This window comes from Mustelus asterias, chromosome 10 (assembly GCF_964213995.1).
Source record: "Mustelus asterias chromosome 10, sMusAst1.hap1.1, whole genome shotgun sequence".
In the NCBI taxonomy this organism is placed as follows: Eukaryota; Metazoa; Chordata; class Chondrichthyes; order Carcharhiniformes; family Triakidae; genus Mustelus; species Mustelus asterias.
The window spans coordinates 73,156,675-73,169,056 of record NC_135810.1 but is presented as its reverse complement, the minus strand read 5'-3'; positions in this window follow the sequence as shown (position 1 = coordinate 73,169,056).

Sequence of the window (12,382 nt, the reverse complement as noted above, 5' to 3'; positions counted from 1 at the left end):
TGTACCTACCCCCCAGCACCTTAAACCTGTGTCCTCTCGTAGCAGCCATTTCCACCCTGGGAAAAAGCCTCTGAGAGTCCACCCGATCTATGCCTCTCAACATCTTATATACCTCTATTAGGTCTCCTCTCATCCTACGTCTCTCCAAGGAGAAAAGACTGAGCTCCCTCAGCCTATCCTCATAAGGCATGCCACTCAATCCAGGCAACATCCTTGTAAATCTCCTCTGCACCCTTTCAATCTTTTCCACATCCTTCCTGTAATGAGGCGACCAGAACTGAGCACAGTACTCCAAGTGGGGTCTGACGAGGGTCTTATATAGCTGCATCATTATCCCCGGACTCCTAAACTCAATCCCTCGATTGATAAAGGCCAGCACACCATACGCCTTCTTAACCACCTCCTCCACCTGCGGGGCCGATTTTAGAGTCCTAGGTATGGTAGGGTATTTAGCGATGGTAATGTCAAGGGGTGATGGTTAGATCTTTTCTTGTTGGAGATGGTCATTGCCTGGCACTTGTGTGATGCAAGCAATACTTATCACTTGTCAGCCCAAGCCTCGATATTGTCCAGGTCTTGCTGCATTTGAACATGGACTGCTTCAGTAACTGAGGAGTCACAAATGGTGCTGAACATTGTGCAGTCATCAGCGAACATCCCCTCTTCTGACCTTATGCTAGAAGGAAGGTCATTGATGAAGCAGATGAATATCATTGGGCCTTGGACACCACTCTGTGGAACTCCTGCAGTAATGTCCTAGAGCTGAGATGATTGACCTCCAACCACCACAGCCACCTTCCTTTGTGTCAGGTATGGCTCCAACCAGTGGAGGGTTTTCCCCCGATTCACATTGACTCCAGTATTGCTAGGGTTCCATGATGCCGTATTCGGTCCAATGTTGCCTTGATGTCAAGGGCAGTCATTCTCACCTCATCTCTGGAGTTCAGCTCTTTTATTCATGTTTGAACCAAGGCCTTTGAGATCAGGAACTAAGTGACCCTGGTGGAACGCAAACTGAACATCAGTGGGCAGATTATTGCTGAGTAAGTGCTGCTCAATAGTGCTGTTGAAAACCCTTCCATCACCTTACTGATTGTTGAGAGTAGACTAATGGGGCAGTAATTGGCTGGGTTGGATTTGTCCTGTTACTTCCTGTACAGGGCAATTTTTCCACATTTCTGAGTAGATGCCATTGTTGCAGCTCTACCGAACAGTTTAGCTAGGAACATGGTGAATTCTGGAACACAAGACTTCAGTAATATTGCTGGAATGTTGTCAGGAAATGTTGCCTTTGCAGTATCCAATGCCTTCAGCCATTTCTTGATATCACGTGGAGTGAATCGAATTGGATGAAGACTGACATCTGTGATGCTGGGGACCACCGGAGGAATCTGAGATGGATCATCCACTCAGAAATTCTGGCTGAAGATTGTTGTCAATGCTTCAGCCTTATCGTTTACACAAGAGTTTACTCTTTGCATGCTATTATCAACACTTGAAAATCAACTTGGTGCAATATCTTCTAAGTATATTGAAATGATGCACCACATGGTGCACTTGAATGGTTACTAGATTTACTTCCGTGACATTGATGTGTCACGGAAGCTCATGAGCAGCAATATGTGTTTAAACATCAACAAATTTTAAAACTTTTACACATTAATTGTAGAATAATTCAAGGGTTATCTTCTTTTCCATCCTCATGAAACTGATTAGTGCCTACACCACACAAACTCCAACCTTTTCCTACAATATCAACTGAGCTTCTGTTTACATCAAATGGCCCTGATTTACATATTAAAAAGGTTCTATTGTCTTATGCCCAAAAGGAGGAACTTACAACTCCTAGTGACGTGCCCATCTTAAAATGGAACCTAGTGCTAAAGAAATGATAAAGTGGAGTTGGTAGTCTTACACTTCCAATACTCACAGGCAAGGACTTTCAAAATCAACCCCAATACTCAATGCCAGTATTTTGTGAGATGGATTTTTTGCATATTCTTATTGCAGAATTTCCAGAGGATGAGGGTACTTTTAGAAGCAGATAATATCTCCTGTGAATCCTAAAGGGTAGGATGAGATGAATACCATTTTCCATTGTTTTAATATATGGCTTGCAGCAATTTGATTTCACTGACTGCTTGCAGTGGAGATTGTGAAAATGCTGCAGATGCAAGCCTTGTGTTTGTGACAGAATTGGGAGTATAAATAATTTTGAGAAATGTATTCCTAGTGTCCAAACTTCAGCACGTATAATTAACCTAGTTGCTGTTTCCAGTCAGTGACCTCATAGCGAATAAATTGTGCTCCATTCTTCTGTAACCTAATGTGTGCTCCCATATGGTCTTAATTTGTGTATCTGGCTTAGGGTTGTCTGGGCTTTCTCTCAAAATATATGTTAAACATCCCATCATACCTTACATAATAACAGTTCTAAATCTAACAGTGACAGCCAAGACCATTTTGTGCGTCTTACTTACCTCCTGTTTTTACTTGTGTTGTACTTTTACATCTGGGAATGGTAGGACTAATATATACTTGGCAAACAGTATAAATGGGAATTTATTTATAAAGTATATATATCACCTCTGATCTAGTGAGAAATAAACTAATTTGAAATATTAATTGCACTACTGTCATATTGTGACATTTTAATGCAGTACCAGTGTCTCAGATCTGGCTGTCCAGAAACTCGAGTTGCCTGAAAAGTGAACATTTTTAGAATGTGCCATGCATCAATTTTAAGTGAGTAAAGTGAACAATAACTAGCTTACTTGGGCAGTTCAGCTAGGAGATGCATTGGCACAGTGTGGCACCTGACTAGTTATATTCTTCACCGCTTGCACGCTGGTCAGTTTGCATGCTCTAAGTGACCCTTGATCCCACCCGACCTGGCCCAACCCAAACTGCCCAACCTGAAATCTGACAAGACCTGAATTCCAGCACAGCCTCCGTCTTGAGATTGTTGGTTTTGAGGAACTACATTCAGGTACATTTCAGTGCAGTACTTTTATAATGCTGGTATGTTTACTGAACAATTCATGTTTTTGGTTCATAAATGATGTGTGAATGTTTGTATGTTCTTAGAAACATAGAAACATAGAACATATGAGCAGGAGTAGGCCATTCAAACCTTCGAGCCTGCTCCACTATTCAATATGACCTCCTGCCTCCAAAACTCAATCCCTCTACCAATAAAAGCTAACACACTGTACGCCTTCTTAACAACCCTATCAACCTGGGTGCCAACTTTCAGGGATCTATGCACGTGGACACCCAGATCCCTCTGTTCATCCACACTACCATTAAACTCCATTTGCCACCTCTCAGCCCAGCTCTACAGATCCTCTATCCCAACATCCTACTACAGCGCTTTCTCCATTCCACTTGATAACTTTAGAGGCTAAAAATCTATCCATTTCCTTTTTAAATATATTTAGTGACTTGGTCTACACAGCCTTCTGTGGTAGAAGGTGACTGAAAGCTCTGAAGGTGGATAAATCACCTGGACCCAATGGACTACACCCCAGGGTTCTAAAAAGGATAGCTGAGGAAATTATAGAGGCATTGGTGGTGATCTTTCAGGAATCACTGGAGGCAGGGAGGGTCCTAGAGGACTGGAAAATAGCTAATGTAACACCGCTGTTTAAGAAGGGAGGGAGGCAGCAGACGGGAAATTATAGGCTGGCTAGCCTGACTTCGGTCATTGGCAAGATTGTAGAGTCCATTATTAAAGATGAGATCACAGAGTACTTGGAAGTGCATGATAAAATAGGACTGAGTCAGCATGGCTTCATCAAGGGGAGGTCATGTCTGACAAATCTATTAGAGTTCTTTAAGGAGGTAACAAGGAAGTTAGATAAAGGAGAACCAGTGGATGTGATTTATTTAGATTTCCAGAAGGCCTTTAACAAGATGCCGCATAGGAGACTGTTAAATAAGTTAAGAGCCCATGGTGTTAAGGGTAAGATCCTGGCATGGATAGAGGATTGGCTGACTGGCAGAAGGCAGAGAGTGGGGATAAAGGGGTCTTTCTCAGGATGGCAGTTGATGACTAGTGGTGTGCCTCAGGGGTTGGTGCTGGGACCACAACTTTTCACAATATACATTAACGATTTGGAAGAAGGAACTGAAGGCACTGTTGCTAAGTTTGCAGATGATACAAAGATATATAGAGGGACAGGTAGTACTGAGGAAGCAGGGAGGCTGCAGAAGGACTTGGACAGGCTAGGAGAGTGGGCAAAGAAGTGGCAGATGGAATACAATGTGGAAAAGTGTGAGGTTATTGCACTTTGGAAGGAGGAATAGGCTATTTTCGAAATGGGGAAATGCTCAGGAAATCAGAAGCACACAGGAACTTGGGAGTCCCTGTTCAAGATTCTCTTAAGGTTAACGTGCAGTTTCAGTTGGCAGTTAGGAAGGCAAATGCAATGTTAGCATTCATGTCGAGATGGCTAGAATACAAGAGCAGGGATGTACTTCTGAGGCTGTATAAGGCTCTGGTCAGACCCCATTTGGAGTATTGTGAGCAGCTTTGGGTCCCGTATCTAAGGAAGGATGTGCTGGCCTTGGAAAGGGTCCAGAAGAGGTTCACAAGAATAATCCCTCGAATGAAGAGCTTGTCGTATGAGGAACGGCTGAGGACTCTGTGTCTGTACTCGTTGGAGTTTAGAAGGATGAGGGAGGATCTTATTAGAACTTACAGGATACTAGGCCTGGATAGAGTGGACATGGAGAGAATGTTTCCACTATTAGGAAAAACTAGAACCAGAGGGCACAACCTCAGACTAAAGGGACGATCCTTTAAAACAGAGATGAGGAGGAATTTCTTCAGCCAGAGAGTGGTGAATCTATGGAATTCTTTGCCGCAGAAGGCTGTAGTGGCCAGGTCATTGAGCATCTTTAAGACAGAGGTAGATAGGTTCTTGATTAATAAGGGGATCAGGGGTTATGGGGAAAAGGCAGGAGAATGGGGATGAGAAAAATATCAGCCATGGTTGAATGGCAGAACAGACTCAATGAGACAAGTGGCCTAATTCTGCTCCTATGTCTTATGGTCTTATAGACAATTCCACAGGTTCACCACCCTCTGAATGAAGAAGTTACTCCTCATCTTAATCCTAAATGGTCTATCCTGCATCTTGAAACTGGTTGAAACTGGTTGAAACTGGAACCCTTGTTCTAGACCCCCCCAGCCAGAGGAAACAACATTCCTGCATCCAGTCTGTACAGCCCTGTCAAAAGTTTGTACATTTCAATTAAACCCCTTCTCATTCTTCTAAATTCCAGTGAATATAGGCTCAGGAGACCCAATCTCTCCTTATACGACAATCCTGCTATCCCAGAAATCAGCCTTGTGAACCTTCACTGCACTGTTGCGATGGCAAGTATATCCTTTCTTAGATAACAAGACCAATGCTGTACAAAGTACTTCAGGTGGGGTCTCACCAATGTCCTGTACAGCTACAGTATGGTATCTATATTCCTGTACGCAAGTCCTCTTGAATGAAGGCCAACATACCATTGTCTTCCTAACTGTTTGCTGTACTTGCATGCTTGCTTACAGTGACTGATGTACTAGGTCACCCAGGTCCCTTTGTACATCAATATTTCCCAATTTATCACCATTTAAATAATACTCTGCCATTCTGTTTCTTCATCCAAAATGGGTAAATTTATATTTATCCACATTATACTGCACCTGGCACATATTTGCCACTCACTCAATTTGTCTAATGGCACAGTGGAACTATGGTTAGCACTGCTGCTTCACAACACCAGGAACCTTGGTTCAATTCTGACCTTGAGTGACTGTCTATGTGAACTTTGCACTTTTCCCTGTGTCTGGGTGAGTTTCCTCCAGGTGCTCCGGTTTCCTCCCACAGTCCACAGATGTGCAAGTTCGATTGATTGGCCATGATAAATTGCCCCTTAGTGTCAGGTGGATTAGCAGGATAAATATGGGGGTGATGGGGAAAGGGCCTGGGTGGGATTATTGTGGGATCAGGCTCGATGGGCCTTCTACACTGTAATTCTATGGTGATTCTATGAACCTTCTTAATATCCTCCTCAGCATTCAAATTCCCACCAAGGTTCATGTCACCAGCAAACTTGGAAATATTACTTTTGGTTTTCTCATCCAAATCATTGATGTATATCGTGAACAGCTGGGGCCCAAACACTGATCCTGCTGGACCCCACTAGTCACTGCCTACGTTTGAAAAAAAACATTTATTCCTACTCTCTGTTTCCTGTGTGCTAACCAATTCTCAATCCATGCTAATATATTACCCCCAATCACATGTGCTTTAGTTTTGTACACCTCTTAGGTGGGACTTTATCAAAAGCTTTCTGAAAATCTAAATACACCACATCCACTGGTTCACCCTTATCTTTTCTACTGGTTAGGTCCTCAAAAAACTCCAGTACGTTTGTCAAAAGTGATTTCCACTACCCTTCTGCATATGTGTACGGAAAATCAATTTCTACTTCAAAGCTGTTCAGATTTGATTTTGGTTTCTTAAAATACAGATATGTTGACAAAAACAGAATGTTGGCCTCACTCATAATTTGTTTAGCAAATTATTACTGGGCTTTCACAAAATTTTATAATTTTGCTCCACCACAAAGTTCAAATGTTAAAAAATGCAAACATTGAATTCAGCAAACATGTTTGGAAATAACCTTTCAATAAAATGATTTATTTACTGACATAAATTACCTGTTTATTTAATAGACTAAGATCATCACTGATTTGATTTGATTTATTATTGTCACATGTATTGGGATACAGTGAAAAGTATAGTTTCTTGTGTGCTATACAGACAAAACATACCATTCATAGAGTACATAGGGGAGAAATAAAGGAGAGGTGCAGAATATAATGTTGCAGTTACGGACATGGTGAAGAGAAAGATCAGCTTAATATATGATAGGTCCATTCAAAAGTCTGATGGCAGCAGGGAAGAAGCTGTTCTTGAGTCATTCGTACGTGTTCTCAGACTTTTGTATCTTTTTCCTGATGGAAGAAGATAGAAGAGAGTATGTTCAAGGTGAGTAAGGTACTTGATTGTGCTGACAGCTTTTCTGAGATAGTGGGAAGTATAGACGGAGTCAATGGATGGGAGGCTAGTTTCTGTGATGGACTGGGCTTCGTTCACAACCCTTTGTAGTTTCTTGCAGTCTTGGGCAGAGCAGGAGCCGTACCAAGCTGTGATACATCCATAAAGGATGTTTTCTATGGTGCATCTGTAAAAATTGGTGAGAGTTGTAGTGGACATGTCGAATTTCCTTAGCTTTCTGAGAAAGTAGAGGTGTTGGTGGGCATTCTTAACTATAGCGTCAGTGTGGAGGGACCAGGATGATTGTTGTTGATCTGCACACCTAGAAACTTGAAGCTCTTGACCATTTCCACTTCATCAGCATTGCTGTAGACAGGGGCACGTCCTCCACTACATTTCCTGAAGCCGATGACTATCTGCTTCATTTTGTTGACGTTCAGGAAGAGATTGTCATTGCACCATTTCACCTGATTCTCTATCTCTTTCCTCTACTCTGTCTCGTCATTGTTTGAGATCTGACCCACCACGGTTGTGTCACCAGCAAACTTGAAAATGGAGTTGGAATGGAATTTGGCCACGCAGTGATAAGTGTATAAGGAGTATAGTAAGGGGCTGAGGACACAACTTGTATGGCACTGGTGTTAAGGATAATCGTGGAGGAGGTGTCATTACCTATCCATATTGATAGCGGTTAAGAAGTCTAGGAGCCAATCGCAGAGGGAGGAGTCCAGCCCTAGGCCACGGAGTTTGGAGATGAGTTTGGAGCTGCAGTCAATAAATAGGAGTCTGACATAAGTCTACATAGACTGACAAAAAGCAATAAGAAATTTAAAGCTGAATTATTAATTTTTATGGCCTAATTGTCTTTGGTTTTATAATTCAAAATGCAAGAGCTTACAGAGAATAAAATTGGAAATACAGCCTTTTGATTGTTAAATTAGGTTTTGGGTCATTTGTACATTTGGGAGCACTGCTTTTATCGCCAAAAAATGAGCAGCGAGATACTGGAAGTCAGGTCGCCATTGCCAATTCACTTAAAGAATTTACCCATTGCCACTTTGAATCAAAACTTATTTTAATCATCCAACACGCCCACATGAAATGAGTAAATATCTACTTAAGCATGTTGATTGAGGTTCTGCACTTGTTTTAGCTCCAAAGTTCCTTTCAACTGCTGTGATGCCCTATTCACCAATTCTAAATCAGTCACAGCAATCATGAGCAGGAGCAGATCGTAGAATACCTTTTCTGAAGTGATTATCTGCTCCTGTCTGGTAATGAGCTGGTTAATTTATTTGGATTGCTTGTGTGCTGCTTTTCAGCTTTTTGAGAATTTTGCCTGCAGGAACTGATAATAATCATTTGGGAAAGTAATTTGTTGATTCAACAGTAAGATTTTGTCCAGGGACTTCTGGAAAACTTCTGATTGGTCCGAGTGGATTTGGGGCTTGCACAGCCATTCTGGCCAAATTTGTGCTGATCAACCAAATTTAAATAGTACATTACTTAAAAAGACTTTTGTGCATACCATCAACTTGGTAACTTAGTCACACTACTCACCTCATGCTCATTTTGGGTGATGATCGAAAGGAATCTTGAAAACGTACAGAGCAGATACTCAATCACAATAATTAACTTAAAGCCTAAATGTCATAGGGTTTTCAATCTATGGTGCCCTGTCTGGCCAGATTCATGTATTGAATTCCATTCAAGCAGGAGATTAAATAGCTACAATTCTTGGATGTCCACTCAAATATGAAAATATTTCAGACAATTCTTTGTTTTGTGCAGTTTCCATGGTACAGGGCTACGAGGATGAATTATGCACATTGAGATCAGAGAAGCAAAAAGACAAATAAAAACTAAATATATATATTTAGATATATATAGAGCAAAACAATTTGTGAATGATATCAACCTTCTGCCTTCAGCAGTGGCAGTGGTGGTCCCTTGAAACAAGAGTGACATCTGTCCGGATCAAAGGTTTTGATCAGAGTGTTGAGTTGACGGGTGTGTTCTTTGGTCGGATCTGCAGGTAACTGTCTGTAGTGTTCCTCGTTGTTTAGTTGTCGGTACACTTCTTTGCAGTAATCCGTTCTGTTCAGTATGACGATGGCCCCTCCTTTGTCTGCTGGTTTGATGACAATGTTGCGGTTGGTCTTGAGAGCGTGGATGGCGTTACGTTGTGCTTGGGTGATGTTCGGGGCTGTCTTGTGAGTGCGGCTGATGAATTTGGTGTTGACGCACCTCCTGACGGCTTGGGCATACATGTCAAGTTGAGGGCAGCGGCCTTCTGGAGGAGTCCAATTCGACTCTTTCCTCTTCGGATGCACTGCGGATCTCTCTGTCGGCTGTTCCGGTTCATTGGCTGTCTCATTGTGTTCGTTGTTGGCCTCTTGAGGTTTGTGGAAGAACTCCCGCAGCCTCTTTCGCCTGATGAATTCCTCCGTGTCTGCTGCGAGACTGATGGGGTCTATTTTGGTGGTGGGGCAAAAATTAAGCCCTCGGCTGAGAACTTCGATTTCATCTGGTTGAAGTGTGTAGTCGGACAAGTTGACAATGGACTTCCCTGCAGTGGTACTGTTTTCTACTGTGATACCGGGGGAGGCTTGGTTGCTGCTGGTGGTGATGCCGAGTTTCTCAAGTTTCCTGTTCTTGGTGTGCATGTAGATGGTGTAGTTCCTTTGTCTTGTCTGCTTGGCAGAGTTTCGCAGCTGGTCTGCATCCTGAGCGCAAGTTGAGAATATGGACTCTATCTTGGTTTCCAGGCTGTGGCGTTTGCTGTAGAGTTGGTGTATGAGGTGGTTGAGGAGGGTGAGAGAGGTGCGACGGCAAAGTCTCTCAGCGTAGTCTGTGTTATAGGTTGACCTGAGTGGGTTCGTGATCCGTAGTCCTTTCGGTATTTTGTCTGCTTTCTTGCATCTTTGTAGAAACTTGATGTCTGTGTCGATATGCGCGATCTTCTTGGAGATCCTTTCCACTTGGAGCCGGCAGTTTGCGGTGTCGATGGTAGTCATGATGTGGAGATGCCGGCGTTGGACTGGGGTAAACACAGTAAGAAGTTTAACAACACCAGGTTAAAGTCCAACAGGTTTATTTGGTAGCAAAAGCCACACAAGCTTTCGGAGCTCTAAGCCCCTTCTTCAGGTTTGGTAGCAAAAGCCACACAAGCTCTCATCCCACGTACTCCCCGCGTTGGAGATCTCTACTGCCTCCCGAAGATACACAAGGCAAACACACCCGGCCGTCCCATCGTATCGGGCAATGGGACCCTGTGCGAGAACCTCTCCGGCTATGTCGAGGGCATCCTGAAACCCATTGTACAAAGAAACCCCAGCTTTTGTCGCGACACGACGGACTTCCTACAGAAACTCGGCACACATGGAGCAGTTGAACCAGGAGCGCTCCTCGTCACAATGGATGTCTCGGCACTCTACACCAGCATCCCCCATGGCAATGGCATTGCTGCAACGGCCTCAGTGCTCAGCGCCAACAACTGCCAGTTTCCAGATGCAATTTTACATCTCATCCGCTTCATCCTGGACCACAATATCTTCACCTTCAACAACCAGTTCTTCATCCAGACACACGGAACAGCCATGGGGACAAAATTCGCACCTCAATATGCCAACATCTTCATGCACAGGTTCGAACAAGACCTCTTCACTGCACGGGACCTTCAACCGATGCTATACACTAGATACATCGATGACATTTTCTTCCTTTGGACTCATGGTGAACAATCACTGAAACAACTCTATGATGACATCAACAAGTTCCATCCCACCATCAGACTCACCATAGACTACTCTCCGGAATCGGTTGTATTCTTAGACACACGCATCTCCATTAAGGATGGTCACCTCAGCACCTCACTGTACCGCAAGCCCACGGATAACCTCACGATGCTCCACTTCTCCAGCTTCCACCCTGAACACGTAAAAGAAGCCATCCCCTACGGACAAGCCCTCCGTATACACAGGATCTGCTCGGATGAGGAGGATCACAACAGACACCTCCAGACGCTGAAAGATGCCCTCATAAGAACAGGATATGGTGCTCGACTCATTGATCAACAGTTCCAACGCGCCACAGCGAAAAACCGCACCGACCTCCTCAGAAGATAAACACGGGACACAGTGGACAGAGTACCCTTCGTTGTCCAGTACTTCCCCGGAGCGGAGAAGCTACGGCATCTCCTACGGAGCCTTCAACATGTCATTGATGAAGACGAACATCTCGCCAAGACCATCCCCACACCCCCACTTCTTGCCTTCAAACAACCGCACAACCTCAAACAGACCATTGTCTGCAGCAAACTACCCAGCCTTCAGGAGAACAGTGACCATGACACCACACAACCCTGCCACAGCAACCTCTGCAAGACGTGCCGGATCATCGACACAGATGCCATCATCTCACGTGAGAACACCATCCACCAGGCACAAGGTACATACTCTTGCAACTCGGCCAACGTTGTCTACCTGATACGCTGCAAGAAAGGATGTCCCGAGGCATGGTACATTGGGGAAACTATGCAGACGCTGCGACAACGGATGAATGAACACCGCTCGACAATCACCAGGCAAGACTGTTCTCTTCCTGTTGGGGAGCACTTCAGCGGTCACGGGCATTCGGCCTCTGATATTCGGGTAAGCGTTCTCCAAGGCGGCCTTCGCGACACACGACAGCGCAGAGTCGCTGAGCAGAAACTGATAGCCAAGTTCCGCACACACGAGGACGGCCTCAACCGGGATATTGGGTTCATGTCACACTATTTGTAACCCCCACAGTTGCGTGGACCTGCAGAGTTTCACTGGCTGTCTTGTCTGGAGACAATACACATCTTTTTAGCCTGTCTTGATGCTCTCTCCACTCACATTGTTTTGTTTCTTAAAGACTTGATTAGTTGTAAGTATTCGCATTCCAACCATTATTCATGTAAATTGAGTTTGTGTCTTTATATGCTCTGTTTGTGAACAGAATTCCCACTCACCTGAAGAAGGGGCTTAGAGCTCCGAAAGCTTGTGTGGCTTTTGCTACCAAATAAACCTGTTGGACTTTAACCTGGTGTTGTTAAACTTCTTGGCATGTTGTTGTGCAGGGGAGTGGAGTTTTCAGCATGGGTTGGCTTCCCTCTCCTTCCTCTGTTGCCACTATTGCCATTCTGCCTCACTGTCAAGTCGCTGAGCCTCGAAGTGGCTTGTGCCTTGATGGACCAGGTGAAACCATGCTGTGTGGTCCACAGCCTTCTCCTCCCTGTCAGTGGTGTTAATGCCTCCATGCTTTAGGACAGCCTTGAGCGTATACTTATACCTCTT